This window comes from Harpia harpyja, chromosome 2, assembly GCF_026419915.1.
Source record: "Harpia harpyja isolate bHarHar1 chromosome 2, bHarHar1 primary haplotype, whole genome shotgun sequence".
In the NCBI taxonomy this organism is placed as follows: Eukaryota; Metazoa; Chordata; class Aves; order Accipitriformes; family Accipitridae; genus Harpia; species Harpia harpyja.
In genome coordinates this window covers 5438854-5463500 of record NC_068941.1, presented here as the reverse complement: position 1 = coordinate 5463500, position 24647 = coordinate 5438854, and the positions used below count along the sequence as shown (strand labels likewise).

The following is a 24647-nucleotide window of genomic DNA, read 5'->3' as shown; positions in this document are numbered from 1 at the left end:
GAAAAAGGACACAAATGAAGAATTCAAGTAGCAAATACCAATAGAAGCAAATACTAATGTCCAAAAGAAACTCATTAATAATTGTGTAATAGCAGGGAAATATCTGCAGGCACAGACACAAATCCTTTTACAAACAATGTGTGGGATGTGAGCTCTAAAATGGGCAATGATTTGTTCATGCCAAAATAACAGGAAAGCAGTCTTGTATCTCCAAGGATGTGGGATGTCTTGACATTCTAAAGTTAAGTTTGAAATGACTGACATATTCCCATGTATGACATAATCTCTCGGTTGCCTCTCCACTGCTTGTATTTTTTCATTGCAGTAGTGAGCAGAGACCAGGGTGGGTTTGGGAACCACAGATGTAGGTAGGTACTGTAGAAGGCAACACTTGCTCACCAATCCCCAATTCAGTGTCCAGGTAAGTCCCTGGCAAGTAGCAGACTGGCTTCATGGAGGCTTCCATGAAGTCTCTAAAGCTAAACAGGCTGGTTTAGCTGATGTGGACACAACACTGCTGTACTAGCAACTGTTGACAGATGTACTGGTAGCTGAGAGCAGAGGGTAGGATTTAGATCCCCTTGGCAATAGGTATTTTTTATGCCAGAAACAATTTTGATCTTTCATCCAAGAGAAACTTTACTTCTTTCTTTTGAATATAATTCCAATTTCTGTCATTCTGCCTGCTGATTCAAAGTCTCTGGCTTTGTGCCTTGATATGATTCATTTTCAACTTGCCCCCAAAACTAGCTTGTATCGAGCCCTTTTGGCAAATTTCTATTATAATCAAGCAAGAAAATCAAGGTCCCACTTGATATATGCATCTGGTTTTAATCAAAGTATTAAGACTCTGATATTGATAAATTGGCCAGAAATCGCTCAAACCATAACTGCTGCTACAATACCACTGTAATAATTAGTTCAATGACAAGAATTACTGCGATGCAGCATGATAACATTCCATTTGTCTTTGCAAAAAGAAAACAAAGTAGATAATACACAAACTTTTGTAAAATAACTGTATGCTTTAAAATACTTCTGGTTTACATTGGGTGAAACCAATCCTTTCTCTGATCACTCAAATATTAAACAGTACCGCATTAGGATGCCTAGTCTTGCATAAGAGGAGTCATCCTGGGACTAATTCCCATGATCCAGCTAATAATCTCCCTTGTTTTAAGTCAGGGTTTTAAAATTTGCTATTTAACTTCTTTCTGTAACCCTTCTTACTATTATCTTCATTCAGACATACTGACAGATAAATGAGAGAAAGCAGGAATTATGACAGATTTATACCCATAGGACTGAAATGTTCCTATAATGATTGATGATTCACATACATTTCACAAAACTTCCTCTTACCTTCTTTCTCATAGAAAAGATTAAAAAGATAAAAATATCAAGACCCTAATCCAGCATGGATTTATTAATTTCTTTAATTTAGAATTTATTTTTCACACCATGAGTCATAGTATTGGTGCTAATCTTACATCTTTCAATGCATACAAGTAACTGTACACTGTTAAACAGGTAAGTATGTTAGTTATCTGACCTTTTAGATGTAATAGAAATGTTTTAAAGAATAATTGAAATGAAGAGAGTACTGGCTTGCCAACAATGTTTTTCCTTTTTAACAGCAAGATTTAATATGTGGAATTTGGAGAGAAAGGCTTGTAGATCCCAACATTTCTAGCACAAGCATGGTTCTGATTCATGTAAGTCTCACTCTTTAGAATGTGCTTACTACTGAGTGAAATTATACTACCAATGCATTATCATCACTGAGCCTTCAGGGCAGTTTCAATGTCTTATTTGTCTTACCAAAAGATAGCAGATCTTTGATAGGTGAATTCAGTTAGGAATTACTTGTCATGGTGATATGCAGCTAGATTTCATTTATCATAGTTTTATTACAGTCTTATGCAGCTAGATTCCTTTTATCATAGTTTTGTATGCTGTTACATTTTGCTTTGTAAGCTGGGTGGTAGTTGAGTATATTCTCCGCAATCCATTAATATAATGATACTTCTGCTTCTCCCACTTCACATTAGTGGGGAAAAAGAATTCTGGCATGTGCACTCTCAGCAATACAATAGATTTTTAATGAGTCTAATTTAAGAATATTTCTTGCCAGGAAAAAGAAGGGAAAAAAAATTGAACTGCTTTGTAAAAGTTCTGTTTCTTAAAAAAATTCAGTACAAGAACTGCATCATCAAAACAGCAAACACATGAAAACTACATCCAGAAGGGCAGAAGACCAGATCTGGATCCATTTTGACTTACACCAAGTGTTTATTTAGCCAAGGCACTTTAGCAGCTGCCATTAGAGATAAAAATCTATCAGACCGACATAAGGAAAGTTCTCTATTTCACACAGTGCTTGCCATTAGATGTTTAGCTTTAGAGTGATACTAGAAGAAGTAGTATCTGTTACATCTTTATCCTGAGCTGGTTTGAGGATATGCACCATGCTACTATATGACCCAATTTTTCAGAACATGTCAGCTGGCAAATCTCAATCTCCTTGAATTTGCTAATATTAGTGATTACATCTTAGCTGTAAAACTGCTCAGGTCATCAAGAACTAAGCTTTTTCAGTAGAAGATAAATAAAGAGAATTAAGATGCTTTCCTTTTCTATAGTTGCATTTGGATTTTCATGTTCCAAGAAAAGAAAACACTGTTCTCTAATGTGTCATTGAGAGTGACAACAATTTGTAACTTGAGGCTAATAAATAGCTTGTCATTCTTCATGTTTCTCCTCTCCCTCCAATCTTACTGAAAACATTATTTACAGGAGATAAACTGGGAGTCTTTCCAGTGTACATTTCAATGAAGTCACTAATAGCTTGGAGGAATGTACTGAGTGCTTTCTTGTATGCTGGTAAGAAGACAACATTTATTTTTCTGAAAGATCTAACTCCTGCAAACTGTTCTACTCAGGCTTATAAGCATTAGTAAAGATAATAAGGGTCCTCTCTGACAAAAGGATGGACTCATAAAATCTTGCCTATACAAGGGCTTAATGAATATGCAAAGTTGTTATTGCATAGGGCAAATTTTAAATCACGGCCAAAATATGTATTTGTCCATGAAAAAATGCTTTTTCAGTAGCAAACCCTACTTCATTAAACATTTAAATTTTTTTCCAAAGTAAGACTTATTCTTTCATTAAATACATCACTCATTTAAGAGCATGGGAATAATGAGGTATTTCCAAATATCCTGCAAAACACCTACACTCATTTGCATCTGAGTTTTTTGGGTTTCAATGCTACAACTCATGGAACAGTCAAAACCATGAATACTTAGGCATGTTCAGATGACAATTGTGAAGGCTATGTAAAATCGACATAACTTTTCTTTGCAGTTTGCTTGTGGAAGAAACCTCTGTTATAGGTCACAATTATCTGTTCCTATCTTCATGATAAATGTTGCAGCTGGACATTTTTTATTAACTTAAATATAAGTTAGAAACAGGAATGAACATTTAACAAATTTATTTAAAGCCAGGGTGGATTCAATTGTTCATAATAGTCTGAACCTGTAGAAGCCCAGATCCTACATGTCTCCAGAAGCACTGTCAAGCAAACATTAAACTCCATCCTTATGAGCTGTTTAGTGAGAAAAAAAAACAATGCACATTCTTTAGCCTTAGAGCAATGATCATAAAAATTCTCAAGGACTCTAAGAATGCATAATTCTATGGGAAAAAGACAGGAAATATGCATTTTCAATCCATTAATTTACCTTTATGATGTGAGGCAGTGGTCTAGGTCCAACAAGGCAGGTATGTGTGGTACTTAAGGAAACAGAAGAGAAATACACTGAGAAGAAAGATTCTCTGCAACTGGCAATCCCTATAGAGAAGACAATGCTCCATTTGTGAATTAATAAGCAAATTAACTGATGTAATGCATGTGGAAATGTGTAGGACTCGTTTAAACAAACAAGGAAATTGTAGAGCAAACACACTGCCACTATTGTGAACACTGTATCAGAGATAAACCATTTATAGTGTACTCTGCACCTCCTCCACAGAAAGAAAGAAAGAAAAGCTTAGGCACCCTGCACTTTTCAGATCTTAATACCAAACCTACCGAAAATCAAGAGTCACTGACTTTAACTGGTTTTGAATCAGGCCCTTAAGTGGAAGAAATATAACCATGAGAATATTCACTACCATTCAAGCACTTTCAACATTTACCTTAACAGACAGTGTAACCCAACCAATTATCCATGCAGTGTTGTATGTGAATAATTATCAGTTTACACTGTCACTGCTCTGACCTCCAATAATTATGCTGATGAAGTGTCAGCAAGCAGACCTCGTCAGTCACTTGCCACCCCTATCTGCAGATTGGTGAATAAGAGTTTTGTTTACTGTTCCTTGAGTTCCCAGTGAAATACAGAGCACATCTACAGCATTAGAAAACACTTCGGCTCCTAATGGGTTGCAATTAAAGGCATGCCAACGTAGTACATATTAAGGACCTGATCCTGCAAAATTATTAGTGCCAGCAGATGCTGGACCCTGAAGAAATGCTGATAATGTTGTCACGCAGGGTAGCAAATTAAAACTTAACTTTACCAAACTTTTGCTAATTCAAGAAGCTGTACTACATCTTGATGCAGCCCCAGTTTCTCAGCTTCAACCAATTTAATTCTGAATATAGTTTTTATCACAACATTTTGAACGTGACCCTATGTATTACTTGCAGTAATGCTAGTCTACTAGTCTTTTACATTTTTCTCTGGCACATCGTAATGGAAAGCCACACAGCTTTGCATATGGAAGAGCAGGACACTCTAGGCAGACTCCTCCCATGAAAAAACAGTAACTACTGTTTGTGAATTTCGAAGGGAATCAATTTAAACAATCACAAAGAATAAAGTAGCCACTGATACTGTTAGTAGTGTATCTTCCAAATATCAAGAAGATTGCCTGCTAGCACTGGTTACAAATTGCCCCTCCCCTCCGCCCCTTTGACTGCCCATACTATGATCCCTCACTCCTACTACACAGGAGAAACATCTGCAAAATGTGGGTATGCTATTTCATGCTGTGAGTCACTGAAACATGTCTACTATGTCATCTCCCAACAGAAGCAATTGGGTTCACCTTGTGACTCCCACAAGAGGAAGCAGGGAAACTAGATTTTAGCTACCCAGGGAAAGTGCTCTTTGCCAGTTATCATTAACACTTACATGTCCAGCTATGACAAGTATGTAGTCTCTGTATTGTGGAGAAAGGAGAAGGGGGTAACATCATTGTTGTTATTCACCTCAATCTTTACTCTCTTTAATTTCTCCAAACTTCTTCAGACTAGCAGAGAGATGCAATTTATGGCTGGTAATTTTAATGTACCCTATGATAATGGAAGGCAAAGTTAGCTGTTAAATTAATAACCCTGAGCTTGAACAACTTATCTGCCATAGACACCAAGCGTGCTGCAGCTGGTGCTTTTTAAATGCCTTGCCTCTAGCAGTGAGCCACTTTACAGCACAAAATCAGTAGGAAACTTCACCTCTCTGATTTTGAAAATGCATACCTGAGGAAGCCGAATATGATGAAAGTAGCAGGAAAACCTCATGAAGAGTAGATTATACAACTAGAGGACATTTAGAAATAAACATTATTTTGTTGGCAGAACTAGATGAGAAATCCTGCCTTTAGAGTATGAATGAGAGAAAGCTAACTGTGAAACTCAAATGGTTAAGTCAAGTGCATCCTTGACTGCTGCAACACTTACACATCAGTTTAAATGTTTCCTGAAGTGGGTACCTAAAGATTTGTCTGTTCACTTTCATAAGTCTTTTAGTTCTTAGATAGAGAATCTCTATGAATTACATACTTAAAGACTGTCTTCTTGCTCAGGATAGTATGTTTACATATGTGTCTCATTTATTTAATGCAACTGTAGCTAAAAATTCAGGGGAAATTAGAAATTTTCCACTAGTGGATTTGTGACAGGGATCCTTGCTTTAAATTGTCCTTATTCCACACACTTTTATGATTCAACCGCACCAAGCATATATAATGTCAGCTGATCTATTTGTAAAGCATTCTTTTTGCACAGGAAAATACTTAGGTAGCAGATAAACAGCATACTATCTGTGACTGTATAAGCACATCAGAAATCTAACTGAATCATATCATGACTCATTTGCAGTCTATACAGCCAAGTTTTCTTCACATAATACCAGAAGACTGGTGTGTGGCCAGAACATGTATCCTGGTAACGGAAACTGGTAGATTTGCTCAGGTCCTCAACTGAAGACATTTCAAAGGCTGTAATCTTCTAAATTTTCTTCCCATCTTTACCCAAACCATAAAGTAAACACCACAGAATTTCTCCACCAGTTGATTCAGCCAGGCTCATTGCCAAGAAATGTTTCCTTAATGCCATTTTTTATTCAGATGGTAATATTAGAGTAATATCAGTGTATGTTTTGATGCTGTATGAAGGAATATAAGTAGTCAGTTCTGTAGACACCTTAAAGCTTGGCTTAGAAAAGCATTAGCAAATCCACTTTGGGAACATTTTTGTAGTGAAGATAGAGAGACTTCATTAGCTATTACATAACTTTATACATATTATGCCTAGAGTAAAACTCTACCATCAGGCTTCACATTTTGTAAAAAAATGTTGACACAGTTAGCGAAACCTATAATAAAATGTGTAAAATGTGACATATTTTCCTTTTCTGATCACCCTTAAAAAAATTGCGATATTTGATAAAAATGGTTGAAACTTCATTTTGACTCATCTGAAGGTGTAGCTGTACTGGATTCAAACATTATTTAAAGTGAAACTTGTAGTTCCCAAACTCCACTTTCTAGATAGTGAGTTCTTAGCAATATTGCTAAGTTTAATGGTTGAACAGAAGGTATCTTTGGCATCCTGAGTATTTCTCCTTCCAGTATTTTTGTCATTCTTGATTATTAGCACAGAGGTACTTCTAATGCATAATATATTTAAATACTTTTAAATGTTACTTGCTGTAACTCTTTTCTCGGTTAGCTTTTGGTAATGTAGTAAAGGACAGGAATGTGTCCTGAGAATTTTGATCCCTTCAAACATTACTGGTTTGAATCGCCACATGAGCCTTCTGATACATTCATTTAAGGTAATATTGTCCCCTCTGACTGTTTACCTGCCAGAATATTGTATTCAGCTTTACATTTTATATTTCACACTGTAATATCAGAGAATAATTTTTTATTTGTACTTGGGTTGTAAAAGTGCATAGAGATCATATTGTTTGATATTATTTTCTCCTCATATTTCCATTAAGCCTCAGCTGCCAGCTTCCTAGCACTATGTACATTACTTCTGAAGCTCAGTGTACCTGCTAACAATCTCTTATTTCAAAGCTTAAATTTCCAGTCATAACTCTAATTAATCTGCATTTTTTCCCAGTGTTATCCATCTGCAGATTATGAAAGCTGAGAGTTCTGATAGAGGATAAAAGCATTAATAGTATTTATTTATATCTGCATGGGTACAATTTTTGGGCAGCTTTACTGAGAATACCAGCAAAGTTGCATTTTAATTGCAAGCAAAGCTCAAAGACTGAACTTTGAAGGACTGTAGAGTTATTTAGCACTGCTATCCCATATCTGTGTGATGCAGGAAGGTTTCCTTTTCAGAATGAAAGTTACCTTCATCTTTCTAACAGCAAAACTATTTAGAAATCATACTTGCCATTTTGTGGATTTTAGGACCTAAGTTTACACTGGTCAGCATTTGCCAGTAACAAGTACACATCTAAGAAAATGTCAAGGTAAATCACAATACACAAAGAAGTGGCAACTTCCCACAGATAAGAATTCAAGATCACAATTCTCCTGTTAGAAAAAATTACTGGCTGTTTTCCCTTCTGAAAATCCATGTATTCACTTTTCCTTACAACAAATTCCCAGGCAACTAACTCATTGATATGTCAGATTTGATACATCAAGTCTGTCAGCACTACTCACGTGACATACCTCACAGAATTCACTGGTATGAGAAAACAGTTTTAAAATTATCTATACATTTTTTCTGATACTTTAAAGATTTGCAGGGAAAGAGTGATTACTCATATAATATTGTTTAACAAAAGAACATAGAATGTTATAAGAAGTATTTACTTGCCTACTTTAAGAATAAAGGGAAAACTTGCAGTTTAACCATCTCAGCAATAGCCCATGATCTTTTCTGGCTTTGCTCTCTTCAGTGAACCTTAGAGAAATATTAAGACCACATGGGGTATTTCTGGTAGGCCATAGGAACTTCTTATTTCTGCTTAGGATCTAGTCACATGTATAGAAAGTGAACTACAGAAGTCAATAAAAATTACTTTATGTTTGGTAATTCTCAATATTGTCTTGATGTGGTTTTCTTAATAACATTTAATATTACTATACTGAATCTTTTTTTTTCCCAGTCTGTTTGCAAGCTTAGCAGATTAAAAAGTAATATTAAAAAATCAGGTAAGTTTCCATAAGTTGCTATAAGGGCTCAAAAAGGAAGTACAAACAGTTATTTCCCTCCATCACAAGCTGTATGTGTATGTGTCTTCCTATCCAAGATCCTATCTGGAATAAAGGAGGAGTGTGGTCAGAAAGGGAAAGAAGTACAGCAACTCCATACTGAAGGAAAATTACAATGAAAAATGAGGAAATGGCAACAGATGGAGGCAACTGCTGTTAAAGACCCATTTTACTGCTCCCCCCCCCCCCCCGAATATTTATTGCTCACCTGCTGGCTAGAAAGGTAAGCATTTCATTCAAGGCCTAAAATGAAGGGCGGGGGGGGGGGGGAACAGATTTATAAATACTTCTACAAGTATTTTTCCTAGTGCTCAGAAACCAAAAAGAAACATGGACTTAAATTTATTTTTTCCTCAATTCCTTCTATTTCTACTTTTTCGATAAGAAACCAAAAGGGAAGTGCATTACTTTGTCCCTTAGAGCTATGACATACCCATCATTTTAAGGGAAATAATTTATTTCAGTCATTGAATGAGCAAAGGGATGAATGAATCAATCAAACTTTTTCAAAGCAACAGTAACCAATATATTGTTGACTTCAACCTTGTTTTCAGTATAAAATGCAGCCTAAAGAAACTTAGTTTTTAAAGAAAAATTAGTAATGAAACACAAATCCGTGATTTGAAGCTTTACTCCGGTGGTTTGAAGCTTTACTCATTTTGTACCTATGAAATAAATATAATTCAGGTAAGTCCACATTTGAAATTCTACCTGTCAAACTGTGATGTTAGTCTGGCCTCTGTTTTTGTACTTGTAAGTCTGGTAAGGAAATGTCACAGTATGGAAGAAAACTGCTATGCAGTTTAATCAGTGATTTCATAAGCTGCAAATGTTTACTGTGTATGCATATTAATATTCTTCAATGTCTCATTGACTGTTCTGTGAAGGATAAAGTCTTGAAGCCATTAGAAAACTGGTTCCTCTGCTCAGAACCTGGAAATATCCAAGGAAAGGCCTCCTCAGAGTTCTTGGAAAACTTCATCCAGCCTAAGTAACCTGTGATCTGGGAGGACTTCTAGTCAAAGTGGGCATCCTTTTTCTGTGCTGGTGGTGCACTTGGAGCTGCTGATACAACTGCAGACTATCAGAACTGCTCAATGGAACTGGAAGGAAAATCAAGAGTTTCAGAGAATTGACCTGTATCACTCCTTCAAAGAAAGCACTGGAGAATTCCTCTGTTTCTACTGAGAATACTGTCTGAAGACTGAAAAACTGTCCACAGAGGAATGAAGACCTGAAATCAACTGTGAATAATATTCTGATTTCCAAGCTCTTGTGAGACGTCTATATGACTACATTTTTGGAATCTTTTTTGAAGGCCACTTTTTAGCTACAACATCTTGTAGTGCCCTCAGTCTCAAATAGTATTATTTATATAGCATCTCAACCAACAGATTCTGCTTTAACTACCACTGAAATGCAAAAATAGGTAAGTCTGCATTGTTGACTGTACCAGCAAAAATTGCCCTATATATTGAACTATTTCATATCTAAATCATATGTATTTACCTCAGCTGTTGGTGATTGGACCAATAAGAAGGAAGTCATATTGTAGCTATATAAATTTATCTAAATTAGTACTTTTAATTGTCTAAGATAAATTGCAACCAGACTTGTGATAATTGGGGTGAAGAACAGAGATTTTGCACTTTCTAGGATGAGTGTACATACAATCTTTCAAGGATCAATAAAGTCAGAAAATCTGCCACAATGCTTACAGCATTTTATGCAGAATAATCTTCTCAACTGCTTATACTGGTCTTATCTGGTCTTTCAGATATAAAACATAAGACAAATGGAGGAAGCAAAACCAATTCTAACATAACATGAAAGAGCAGAATTCTTAAAATATTTTTTGTATCTATAAAATGCATACACTTTCGTAAAGTGACACAATAACATCTACAGAAACAATAGTTACTTGTGTTAATTAGATGGCAGTGACATAAACCCAAACAAGTTTGGGTTTTTTTCCTTTTAAATTCACCAGTAGAACTTCTGTAGCATAGAAGAAATTACGTATAGCCAAAGGGAGCATATTTTTGCTTTCTTTTCTATGCCGCTCACCACGGAAATACCAAATATTTCAAATGGTTTTCTGTTATTACAGTTGAAAAAGTAACAATCTTTGCTAGATCATTTTCAAGACAGCAATAAAGCTGCATTAGGAATATTTCAAAATGCAATATTGGTATACTGTCAGTGATTTTAATTTTATAACAAGCATTTTTGCATTTGCATCACCAGCATCATTTGTAATTGCTAATGTTGCTTGTTCACAAATTAATACAAAATTGACTATTTGCTTCCAGCTAACTACCCAGATAATACGCTGCATACCATGAAGTACATAAATCATCATTTGATGTGGAAGATATTTAAAAATATTTTGATAATTTCTATTCATCTGCAAAAAAGCGTTAACAACTCTAGAATATTGTACCAGGTTTAGAAATAATGGAAACATATATATCCTCATAAAATCATTCTCTCTAAATGCTGAAATAAAAAGGATTTGAAAATGTGTCCAAACTATTAGTAGCTCCTTTTGTAACTTTGAGAATGGCTTAATATGCAACTGAGTCATATTTTTTGAAAGTATATTCAGAATAAGCAAGATAAAATTGGAAAGACATTTTCAGGCTCAATATTACTTATGCTTTTCTTCCACTATTTGAAAAATAATCAAAAGAAACTGATCATGTATGTGCTTAAGTTCATGACACAACACATTAACTGAATAAACCACAATAAGGAATCAGATATGTTGTCCAAATGAAAATTCAGATCTAAAAATGTATCATAGTAGAAAGCAGAAATAGACACAGATTCTATTAAGTGGTCAATATTGTTTTGCAAATAACTGATTTCATATTCTGATTTCAAGAAATGAAATTATCCCATTCCAAATACAGCCACTTTCTCTGGACTAAGTACTGATTTCTCAGAAAACTGTAACTGTTAATGAGCACTGAATGCTGACAAGAGATTTTTCTTTATGAGGAACATTAAGAAGAAATTCAGATGAGTGTGTCCATGCTTACATAAGGAAATCTTTCAATATTCTTTTCTTAAAGCCAAGTTTTTCTAATATTTCATCATTGTGAATGAATTTATTCATTCCTATCTTAGATGCAACATCTTGAGAAATATTTACCATGGATGAATAGATTTGGACACCAAACTTAGTCTTCCATGACCTTCATTAAAGTGAGAGTTAATTTCAACACTTTTTTAAAAGTATTGATTGACTGGTAATTTTAATACAGTTTGAGAATATCTGTCTACCCAAACATTGCCAGTTTAACATACTATATGATTTTTAAGACATAAATCTATGCCTTCTTGTCTTTTGAGTTACAGAGGAAAGGGTGAATTTGCTAACGTGAGTCAGACAACTGGTCCATCTAGTAACTGATTGTCCTCTTGGCAAAGTCTGATATCAGGGGAGAAGAACTGTAATATGCAGAGCATTAGACATAAGCAGGAAATAGCACAAACCAAAGCTCAATTACTCCACCAATAGTTCCAGTAAACTTTTTATAGTTTAGATACCACATAATTTCTTGTCTGTGAAGTCCTTATTAGAAAGAATAGGAAGTAACATTAGGCTGCTCACTTATCTGAGTGATGGATTATCCTGTGTTGGCTACAATACTTGCTACTGAGTCCACAGCTTTCCTTCTATCTATCTTGAAAAGGTATAAATGTCCCTGCTAAGTCCTATGATCCGCTATCAAGGTCTATATAGGGCATAAAGAAAGAAGGATGATGACTTCCTTGATGGGAGGCTCATCATCTACCTCTAAGAAACGTGTGAAATGCTAGTAGGGAAGGAATTTCTTCTTGCTCCCTGCCCCTCAATAGGCAATTAGCTTTTACTCTTTAAAATTATAGTATGTTCCTTATTTCAGTTTACATAGCTTCAAATGTTAATTATTGGTCATAAAATTGCCCTTTTAAAAATTGCACATATGTATTTCATACGATGAACTTCTGCATCTTCGATTTAAACAGATGGATTCTGAGCAATATAGTAACCTATTTGTTTTTAAATATTATACCTTTAATTTTGAAAATTTCAGTCTCATATTTAGGGATAAAATGTCTATACCAGTATCGATGGCATAAAAGCATCAGGTTAGGCTTTTGCTAACAGTTATTTTGTCTAGAGTCCCACCGTAGTCAAGCCTGATGCATGCAAATTACAAATACACTGCTGCTCTGAATCGTCTCTGATATTGTTCCCAAATCATAGAACATTATCTGAGCACTATCAGAGTGCTCTGCAGCTCTTTTAAGTCCTGTCTATACGCAAATATTTTTTTTCTCAACTGGCAACAGCCATACTGAGCAGAACACAGGGCCTCATAGTGTGATCTAAGTTGATACGGCTATTTGCATACCACTATGCATGTATTTTCATATGGAAATGGATGGCAGGATCCTCCTCTCTGAAGTCAGCAAAGCCATACTAATTTACAACAGACCAGGAGTTGGCTCTTAACATACTTAGTTTCTCCTTACATGGTTTATTTGTTGAAGGCTTAATAAGTCTAATATCTTCTGAAAATGAAAATGCACATCTAGCTATAATAGAACAACTCGAACATTGTTATTATAGCTGAGATGCCATATTCAGCAAGATCAATGTTCATATTAAGATGTTTGTTAATGAAACACCTAGACATATGGCTAATTTATGCTTCACAGACAACTCTGTAGGCTAGCTACTGTGACTGTCATAAAATATATAGTTGTCCCATTTATCTGGCTAGATTAAAATCGTGAGCTCATAGCACATCAGTGACAGCTTTATACTTACTCTGTTGGTCTGCACAGCAAAGATAGAAAATGCTATTTCACTAACTCCCTTATTTAATTAAATAAAGGAAAAAGAAAAACAAGTGGAGCTGTTATAAGCGTATCAATCCCACTTGACTTACAGAACTTTGACGATAAGTCAAATTCAGTGCTAAGCACATCAGAACTTGGTAAACCACTGAAAGAATCAAATTGGCTGACTGGCATCCCAGTGGGCAGATTAATCCATGTGAACTCTCCTGTTGAATGTGCACTGCTCAACACTCCATAAAATACTGTTTTTCATAGTATAAGACACCTACGTGATTTTTATAATTAAAAGTATTTTTAATAATCTCTTCCTCAGCTAGAAGGACCTACAGTCAAAATGTCAGCTTTAATCTTATTTTCATAGCAGGCATCTTCTTAAAAAAGATTTTACGTACAGTGATACAGCACTAAATTTGTTTCTGTTAAAGAGGTAGGGAGATTATACTGAAAGCAAAAGTGACTAAGCTGTTTTTTGTTACAGGTCTTTAGTTTTCTATGATATTTAATTCATAGATCCAGCAAACATACACATGCCAGCAATGAACACAGAGCAATCACAACCTAGAGAAGACTGGAGAAGATGAATATTTACAGTGTGTGAAGAAAACCAAGTAAAACCTTAACTTGGTCACACAGGCTCATTAGTAAAATATTTCAAGGGAGTATCTCACCGTAGCAACTCTCAGAACATTTATTCCAGATGTTCCCCCATTGTCCCAGAGTAGCTGTATTTGGGTCATTATTTCTACCTCAGCATTCTCTTACAAAGACTCCTTTCAGTTGCTGTACACAGTTGATGTGTATTGCTAAAGAGTTCCTATGATCTGTCCTGTAGGTAATACCTAGTCAGAGGCAGGCAACCCAGAAGCAAAATATGGCCAAATGAGGTGGCCTCTGTAGGCTTAGGCAGAGCTGGAGCATGGATATGAGTGAATGACACTACCAGACTGCTGGCTATTTTCAGGAGGCATTCTGTCACCACCTTTGCTCTTTTCTCTCACCGGAGACAAAGGATTCACTGAAGAGGATAAAAATAAATGAAAATTTGCATGTTCTGATACTAGAATCTCCAAACCCTGAGCAGCGCTGGTATATTCTACATTATAACAACAGAGAATTTGTATCTGAGTTCAGAAACCATGGGACCCCTAAGCAAAGGCAACTCACTCCATCAGTGAGACGAATAAAATCTGTTGAGGTCAGGAAGATTTCTAAAAAATCTTACTGAAACTCTGAAGGCCATTAACCTTGTTAATGGTAGAAATTTGAGCTCTGTGACTATGGGACAGTACCACATATTCACCTAGCCAGTCCATCTAGATGCTGGTGTTTCTCAAAGTACAGTTTCCTAGGGATGGAAATGTTCACCTGCTCCAGAGTCAGGGCTTTTGGAGGGGGGTGGGGGGTGGGGAAAAAAAAAGTGTAAAGACTTTCAAGACTCCAGCTTCAAAGGAAATAGTGTGGAGTAGAATGTGGTCATTTTGGGATAAACTGCCCAGAATTATAGATTTTGGGAGCAACCTGCCTGCTCAGTGACATTGGTATTCTTGTCAGCTTCTCTGCCAATAGCAGCAGTAAAACTGACAAGAATACCAATGAAGCTGCAGGGTCTGCTTCATTACATGTTTTGGTATTTGTAAAATGAAATTCTACCTGCTCTCAGTTAATAGGAAAATTTGAAATTGTAACTTTAAGATCTAGACCAAAATCAAAATTAGGAAAAATCTAAATTTTCTAAACAGTAATACTGTTTCATCTGTTGGCTTTATTATTCACATCAAAAAGATCTGGGGAAACAGTAAGAACAAATTTTCATTTCGTCCTGCCATAGGGCTAGGTAGAGTTGCAAGTTCTGAAGTCATGTTCTTGTCCGCATGCTAAACAGAACAATTTATCAGTATCAACAAGAAATCACCTTGAGAAGCAAAAGAAAATAAACTGATAAGTAATACCTACTCCTAAAATATGAGCTCTCTGCATAAATATTTCTGTAACATTTCACATTTATAGGGTAAACAATTTGTCTGCTTGTTTTGAATCATGTTATACTTGGCTTTTGCTCTTACTTAGTATGAATGATAAATACAGAGGTAACATTCATAAAGCTTGTAATGTGCACTCTGGTTTAGTTTTCTTTATCCCCCCACCCTGGTCATTATTTCCATTGGGTTTTTTTCAGATTTATTTTACAAGCTAATTCAAAGTGTTCCTTAATGACAGTTTAATTTCTTGAACTGTAGCACCCCATTTTTATCTGGCCAAATGCCAGCATACACTTAAACTTTCTGAAGGTGAACTACATATGAATTCAATACTGGTATATAATCTTGTTGATACCTGTTGTCATTTACATTACAATTTCTTTCATCTTTTCACCCTCATCTCTTGAATCAAATACAAGTTTCAGGTCTCTACTGCCCATCAAACAGATTTCTCAGGGCAGTTTTCCAGCTCACCTTGTTGAACTAGAAAAAAAATATTTGGGAAGAGAAATAGAAATATAAATAAACCCACAAATTTCACTATTTTAAGTACGATGCTTCCATTGTTTTTAGTAACAAAATCAGTACTGATTTCACTAATAACCAAATCTTAGTAAATGCCAAACCAAAGAAACGTAAATTTAAAAAACATGTTAGTGTCACGAGCTCCTCTGTCTTCTTCATCATATTATTTTTATAATTAGATACAAATGCCCATCCTGTGAACCACCACAAGCAGACAAACTCAGAGCTAGCTCAGTGCACAAAGTAGACAGCAACTTCAGGCAGCAGGCTCAAAGCGAGGCAGACAGCTTTCTTTCCCTAGCCCTCTGGAAATGGGGAATTGACTGCCTTAGCCTGAACAGTGTTCTTATAGAGACCTTCTTACCTATATCCTCCTACAGACATCTTAACACAGCCTTATGTGCAGAAAGGACCTGCTCATACTAGAGAAGGAGGGAAGGCCAAGGTGCGTGCATGAGGTTTTTTCCACTTGCAATAGCCACAACACTCATAATCAATACTCGGCAACCCAGAAATAACATGACCAGTAAACTCAGCTTTCAAAAGCTGCTTCTTTGCGTCTGCCCCTAGCCCTATCCTTTCTTCTGTAGTTGGAACATCATCTGGTACCACCACAAAATTGCTGAGAAGGACTGAGGTGGATTTGAGCAAATTTCTACAGCAAAACCAGTTCTCTGATTAAAGCTAGATTCTACCTTTGTGTGTTTGTCTCTGTAAGGGAAAGATTTCAGGAGAGGGTCTGTGAATTATCACACGCCCAACATTACAGAATATATCCCCCCCCCCCCCCCCCACCTGCACAGTAAATTGGGAAATTTTATCTGACATTTCTCTGTATCAGTGGAACACTGCTATCAGGATTAGTATTGGTATCAGCAGAATATTATCACTAAGTATTATCATACAGGCACATATTCTGCTTCAGAGCCTTTGCAACTTGCACAACCTACATAGCTTTTTACAAGATCACCAACAGGTATATGCCTGACTTCAGAAATGCCTCCTCAATTAATTTCAAAATTCTACTCTCAGAATGCTGAAATGCCGAATACCTTTAATTTAAATAACTTGAACATAGTATTTTTATCCTGTGTTTCCAGGTAATGGAATGGCTGAAACATGGAGCACTGACATTGCTCCCAGGGTATGGCACTAGGTCAACACACAACCTGCACAAAGAACTGTTGCAGTGGGAAACAGGTAGTCTGAATCACAGCCTGTCTAATCCTCCTGCAGGGACATGCAGCTCTGCCTCACTTCTCACTCAGGGCTTCAGAGTCACAGTATAGTACTTCAGGAAACTTAAAAAATTGCTTTGAAAAAAATACCCCTAAAAGGGAAAAGAATCTAAAATGTAGGATTTACAAATGTCTTATTTATGCTGGGGCGGGGGGGGATTATTTATTGCATCAACAATTTTGTTTGCAGAGACACAGGCAGATGATTATCTTTAAAACGAATCATGATGTCCTATTTGCAGCAGTTTGGTTTCATCATAAAAAAATCAATTTTCTCCTGTTGCCTCAAGCTTAAATAGGCAATGCCATCTTAGAGAAAATAATTACAGATGGATAAACTCCATAGCAATTAGTTTTTGTAAGCTGCACAAGCCTCGATCTCTAGAGATTTGTTAAGAGGGCGGTACTGATGCAAGTCCTTCCAGTTGGTGTGATCAAAAAAACCATTTAAAATAATTCTTTTCTATTACATGGAGTATTTTTTTATATTAATTGTTTGGTCTTCTAAGGAATTATCATGCCACATAAGAAGAAACCTTTATATGACTTTCCTTATTTTTCTAAGAGTCTATTCTTCTCCTATTGAAATCATTGCCTGAAGTCTCACTGACCTTAGAGCCCTTGGCAAGCAAACCTGTAAGTGGAATTAATATGATCAGTAATCACTATCATGATTTTATCAACCCATTGAACAGGTAATTTCTCCAATTATGTTAATCTCGATAGCTGCACCTCGAATACTGAGTTCAGTTTTGGGCCCCTCACTACAAGACAGACGAAGTGCTGGAGTGTGTCCAAAGTAGGGAACGAAACTGGTGAGGGGCCTGGAGCACAAGTCTTATGAGGAGCAGCTGAGGGATCTGGGGCTGTTTAGTCTGGAGAAGAGGAGGCTGAGGGGAGACCTTATCGCTCTCTACAACTGCCTGAAAGGAGGCTGTAGTGAGGTGGGGGTCGGTCTCTTTTCCCAAGTAAGAAGTGATAGGACAGGAGGAAATGGCCTCAAGTTGTGTCAGGGGAGGTTTAGGTTGGATATTAGAAAAAATTTCTTCACGGGAAGGGTTGCCAAGCATTGGAACAGGCTGCCCAGGGAAGTGGTTGAGTCACCATCCCTGTAGGTATTTAAAAGACGCATATTCATGGTGCTTAGGGACATGGTTTAGTGGTGGATGTGGCAGTATTAGGTTTATGGTTGGACTCAATGATCTTAAAGGTCTTTTCCAACCTAAATGATTCTATGATTCTATGGTTCTATGATCTGGTACATGGCTGAAATATTAACTTCACATTGGAAATACCCCCTTAAAAGTTTTAAATTATTTAATAGATTTTATTTAATAGATAGCCCCTCCTTTTCTTCTGAAGCTCTGTATCAATGTGTTCATTGTGTCCTTGTATAATAGCAATCTCACTGTGAATATATAATTTACACACAGTATATAATTTATACACAATATTTCAGAGATCAATAGAGGATTTGGCAGGAAATAAAAATAAATAAAACCAAATAATTCCAAATAGAAAAGTTATCAATTAACTACTTGATGAAAAAAAGAAAATACATTATTGGAATAAAATTATCACATGTGCATTTTAGGTAAGTTTTACACTTTTGGGGGAGTCTTCTGTCTTTATAGTAGGGAAAAGAAATTCAATATACAATTTCAGTTTTATTACCTTTGCACTATTCCCATCAAATAAATCTAGCTATGTGAAGGTCTTTCTCTGCTATTTAAAGAGATCATTCTTGAAATAAAACTTTCTTTTCATTTCAGTGTAACATATCCCGTTTTAATAAAGAATTTTGCTCCCTATTGAGAGCATTTTGACAAAACAATACAATTGCTTTTGTTTGCCATTTAATTTACCACTTGATCAATAGAGTTAGACATAACTACTTTTGGTATTAAAACTCTCAAATTCTAGGGGAAATGGAGGTTAAATCGTAAACAAAATATTTCATTGGCATTGATCTGAAAAGCAGACTGACAGTATTGCTAAAAAATCATCAGCTTCCAATTATAAATCTCACCAAACTGACAAGAGATGGATTTGATTATTTTGCTTTGAAAGGGTCATTCCTTTAAAGCCGCAAAAGTTTATCAATTTATAAAAGATTAAATGAACCATATTTTCCTTTAGTTCCTGTCACAACTCTTTTTTGTGATTATCCAGGCTTGATCAGGTTATGAGAGTGACTGATTACTTTGCTCTCCATTTTAGGCAAGCTCAAATTTACAGAATTTATGACCCATGCTAGATCATTTGTGATACAAAGATTACAGGTAACCTGAACTTACTTAATGTACTGTGATACACTGCCAAGAAGTACAGCTACTCATAATGCCACAAGTGTAAGAAAAAATGCCCAGATAACATTCTCCTTTTAGGCAATATCCGCCAAAATTACAGTAACAGTCTATTTCTTTAAATGAACAAGAATTTTTAGGTACACTGTAGTTAAGAAAAATATTGGCTGCTTTACCTGATTTTTTTTCCCCTTTTTCTCTTGCTTCAAGAAAAATATGAATAGGCCAGTTCTTTAGATAACAATGATTGCTCTATTTCAATCACTAATTGCATACATTTTTAATTGAAAGAGAAAAATGGAACACTAACAATTTCCAAAACAAGCATCATACCTTATAAAGCTCTGCATGGAAACTCTGGTAAAAGAAAACCTTTCTCTGAAAAGTGCCTTTCAAAGGGTCATTATTTGGATTCCCACATCCTCAAAACCTTAAAACTGTGGTTATATTTTGACTGCTGATATCCTTATCAATGGATCAAGCTGACACCCAGCCACAGTAGATCAATACCTCTGCTGTGCTGATGTCTAAGCTCTCCAGGAATGACTTAGAATTCTCTGCATGGTCCCTAGTGCCCAGAAGGCATAAATTCCTCCCTAGAACCCATGTTCTTTCTGCAGCTTTGACAGCCAGAATAAAGGCAAGAATCTGTGGCAAGCCAGGAGACAGCAACAATGGTGGGATGATAACTAAAATCCAGTTTCTTGTGTAGATGTGGTGCAGCCTTCAGACTGCTGCTCATTTCATTGATAAATTCCTGCAGTGCAGTTTTCTTGGAGCTCACAAGGCTAGGAAAATACATGGTGGACTGTTTGCTGATGGTGTGTCTGCAAGTATGAGGAGAACCCAAGCCTGAATACCAGAATAAGTAAGAGAAAGCTAATGAAATTAAATATGAATACTGCTTTTTAAACTACTTTGATCTGTTCCTGCACATGTAAAGGTAGGATGTTTCTTACTCTCATAACTTAACTACACTGTAAAAAAACAAGCAGGCAAATAAAAATTAAAGTAAAAATTGTAAAATATCAGCCTGTGACTCTCTGAAAGCTAAAAGCTTTACATATGAGGGAATTTAACAATAAAGTTGGTTTCAGTTAATTATCTAAGCCAACAGGTATTGTCCAATTATGGAATTTATCATGTTTGTTGACCCACGATATTTTGTGTTCAGAGATCAGTTAGAACTTTGTTACGGTTAGGGTTTCCAAGTGTAGGAGAATTTGTGTTGTCACTTAGCTGTCACTTATTTGAACCTAGCTTCAGGACAAGTAATGGCTTAAAACTGCTTACAGCTATAAAACAGCAGCATAAATGCCACATTCCCAAGTAATGACATGTTGTTGTCCAAAGAACAGCAGAAAATTCTCTCATATAAAGCCTCACATTTGTTGTCCATTGAACTATAACACAAACTAGTTCTGGAGAGTTGCTGCCAGACTTCGGTAATGATCTGGAGCAAGCAAAAAGCTGCTATACAGCTATATCAACTATACAGCTGATTCAGATCATAGAGAGATTCTTTAACAGGTATTTCAAAAAGGCTGTGTTTTACTAATATTTGTTCAAATGACAGAAACATCTGTTACTTGGAAATGAGGGTTCCAGCTGAAAATAATCTACTGCCATTTTGAGAGAGCTGGTCATTGGTAACATAAAGATAGTTATCAACTGTTTTAAGAACATGTTCTTCCTTCTTCCCTTACCTCATATGGTATAGGAATGCTAGGGACTGGGCCCCATTTTCTAAGCATTTATAGCAATTAAGACTCGTGACCAAAATCTCTTTTTCAAGAGCTAATAATGATCTCTGTGTATGATGCACAATTTCTGAGTATTGTTAAAAATGGGTATGTTATTAACTGTACTTAGAAGAACTGGACTCTACTTCTACCACATTGTGGAAATTCTGATGTCCCATTAGAGGTTAAAATGCACTACAGATCAGGTCCATAAAGCAATGTTTTCATGCCTGGATATGTTAGAAAAGCTGTCTTGAAATATACATCCATTTACCAGTAAATGAAGAACAACTTCATATTTTTAAAACCTATCATCTGTCAGTTGGTATCAATATCACTTATCATGATGTGTCACTGGTAAATCTATATTACCTACCATTAACAAAGCTGTGTTGTTTTCACTCAGCTAGTGTGTCCAGTGTTGATTAATATTTTTATTTTTTTGGTCAGGCTACTGGATCATTTGGTGCAAGGTACTGCATTTCTCTCCCGTGTGTCTGTTAAGACCACAGATGATGAAGTATAGCTGTGGTGTCATATGTGCAGTGACAAACAGGAAGATGGAGAAGAAAATTAATCTGTTGTTTATTATTGGAATAATGAACAAGAAGAATGGTAAGTTCAAAGGGAACACTTATAAACTTTTTTTAAGGTACTAATGGTCTTTTTAATTTCTTTTCATGATTTGAAATTATTGTTTGTGACACTTTTTCCTGATTTGGACCAGGCTTGCCAAAGAAATATTTTTTAAAAAGACTAGGAAAACCTATTGCTATTGTTACTATGAACATTGTTTTATAAATTCAAAATTCAAGTGATTTCTCTTGCCCACTTTCTAGAGAAAAAAAAAGTATTTTTGCTATGCAGACAGTCATCAATATTTGTGGTCACTTGTCTGAATTAAATCTTTGGATTATGCTTGGTCATTACAGGAGAAGAACAAGTGCAGTTAAAAATGCTTCTTAGTACCAAATGAATTTAAGTTTTTTTGAAAAATCAGCTGAGAGTCATGTAACAATAAAGTAATCATAAACTAATCCTATTTTTTTATGTATGTTCTAACACTGATGATGTATTCCCATTTCTGCATGGCTCTTCTGTCACATGCCATTGGCTGAAGTAATGACTAAATTAAATAATTTGGAAGTTACTTTTGAATATTTAACAAACACATTGCCTTGAGATTTCAGGAATTTGTGGAATTAAATAATGCCTGAGATATCCTTGACATACCAGCATCCCCAGTGTACAGACAAATAAAAAGTCTTAATGGAGGGTACAGAGGGAATACAAAATAAACCCAGGCAAGCCAGTAATTCTGGATATAACTTTCTCTTGCAGAATCTATTCTGTCCTTCAGAGGTGCCTTGGCTATAAATTTAAAGCTGTGAGAGCATAATAACTTGCAATTATCACTTGACTTGTACAGTTCATCCTCACTGCTGTCCAAGACTAGGGGAGCTCAGATTTCAGCCAGCTATGAGCTGAAGAATGAAAATTCCTGGTCTTGCAGCAACAGGGAACCAACACCAGATGTCATGATCACAGCTTTATCAACTACTTTGAAGAACTTCATGCTGTGCCTTCTATACTTTCAGCAGAACTGCAACTTTCTTGCAAAATACTTAGAGTAGAACCTGTGGCACAGGTGGCTTTGGTCATAATTCATCACAGCAAGGTGTAGTCTAAAGGCTAGAGCACAAAAAAGAGAGAGAGAAAGGAGGTGAATGGCATGTACACTCTCCTCCTGACTTTCGCTCCAGTTCACAGCCTGGTAGGAGAAAGTAGTAGCGTTGTCCAAGGAGTTTCTGAATTCAAACACGTTTAGCATAGTACCTTCCTCCTTTCATTTCCCAGATAGGGACAGCAGGATTTCACTTATGGAAAATTTGAAGCAGGTTTATTTTGAAGAGCATTGTTTTGACCAAAATGTTCTCATCACTGTAGAGCTGCATGCTCTTGTGCCTTAGAGCTGATATGCAAATGTGGTTTCTTTCAACCAGTAATTCCTCCTTGTGCATCAGGAAATAGTAGCAAACAGAACCTTCCCTTCTAAAATTTCTCTTGGTTTGCAGTTCCCAGGTAGTGCTTGGCTAGGTTACTGTTCTCCCTGCTTACCAACAGGTTTCAGAAGCAAGCTTCCTTCTCATTAGAGTTTAGGACTGCACCAAACAAATTACATGAGCAAACTATTATCTGGATATGTTGAAAATGTGAGCAAGGCCCCATAAAGTTTACACATCTGGTTTATATTACAATGGAATTTAATCTTGCTATAGCAGTTCAGAGCAACCTTAGTGACATTACTTCTGTGGTCCCCTTTCCAGGATGAAACAAAAAACCGTAAGAGATATCTGCAAAAATGTTTGCTTTTCTCAAACTGTTTACCACTGACATCCTAGTCTTGAAACTCCTCTTAAACCATTTTTTATTTCGTCACATACTCGTGGTATTTTATTTTCATTTTCCTATGTCATTGGAATAGCTTCAGATCTGCACTACTACTATTTTGTCCAGTACTAGCAAGTTCCTTGTTTACAAAAACTCCACTGCAGCTGTTCAAACTGTCCTTTACTTAAACTGAAATAAAATATGTTATGCTATAAAAAGTAGTTTCAGTTACACTTTTGCTTTATTTTTATGCACTAGACTATTTACAGGAATTCAGTCTAATAAGAGTCAGCTCAGTTAAAAGAACTTTACCAGCAATTTAATTTGCCTCTCATTTTGAGCTTTATAGCCCCCCCTTTTCTGATTCAGATCCCTTATAGCCATTCTAAGCATATTTGTGTCAATATTTCAAAGTTTCCTGTATTCTAAAAGCTACCAATGCAGCTGATGTTTTATAGCATATGTTAGCAACTCATCAATTTTTTATAACTATTTCCAGTAGTCTACTCCCATCACTCCACATGTAATTATCTGCCTGAGGCCACCATTCAGAACCTTACTATTTTAATGCATGGGTCAGCAAGACTTATCTCCTTCTTGGCTAAAAATTCTTTCTCTTTTTTTTTCAATTTGATTTCAATTTTTTGCTTAGCCACCCAAGAACAGGACTTTATTAATACTAATTTTGAATAACAAGCGAAAAAATACAACATTGGAATATTTGGTAAATAATGTTTCAGCTGCACACTTACCAACTTGTCTCAATGCAGTGGGTAAAAGTTAGAAACTTGTAGGTACTCAAAAAAATGACAGGCATACTTATTTATTATAAGATTCTGTTCTCTGAAATTACTGAATCAAAACAGAAAAAGACAATTACTCTCAGAAAAACCTCTTTTGCACCATGTATGCAAAAAGGTATGCAAAAGATAATAGTATTTCTGTGAAAGATTTCCGTTCAGGAGCTGCATACTCGCAAGTCCCGCTAACCCAGTAATAAAAATTCACTACGGTTTCTAAAATTCATGGCTGATAATTTTTAATGGATTTTGTGTTCAAAAAAAGGGGGGG

The 24647-nt window shown here is 35.9% G+C and overlaps 1 protein-coding gene and 1 long non-coding RNA gene across 2 annotated transcripts in view; one reads left to right on the top strand and one right to left on the bottom strand.

Moving 5' to 3' along the window:
• The window catches only part of LOC128153979 (bifunctional heparan sulfate N-deacetylase/N-sulfotransferase 3), a 538027-nt gene that overhangs the window by 474815 nt on the left and 38565 nt on the right, over positions 1–24647 (bottom strand). The gene's annotated exons all lie outside the window — the stretch shown is intronic.
• LOC128153993 (uncharacterized) lies at positions 21642–23797 on the top strand. The gene is made up of 2 exons (XR_008239200.1): positions 21642–21800; positions 22527–23797. It is a non-coding gene; the product is annotated as an uncharacterized LOC128153993 (long non-coding RNA).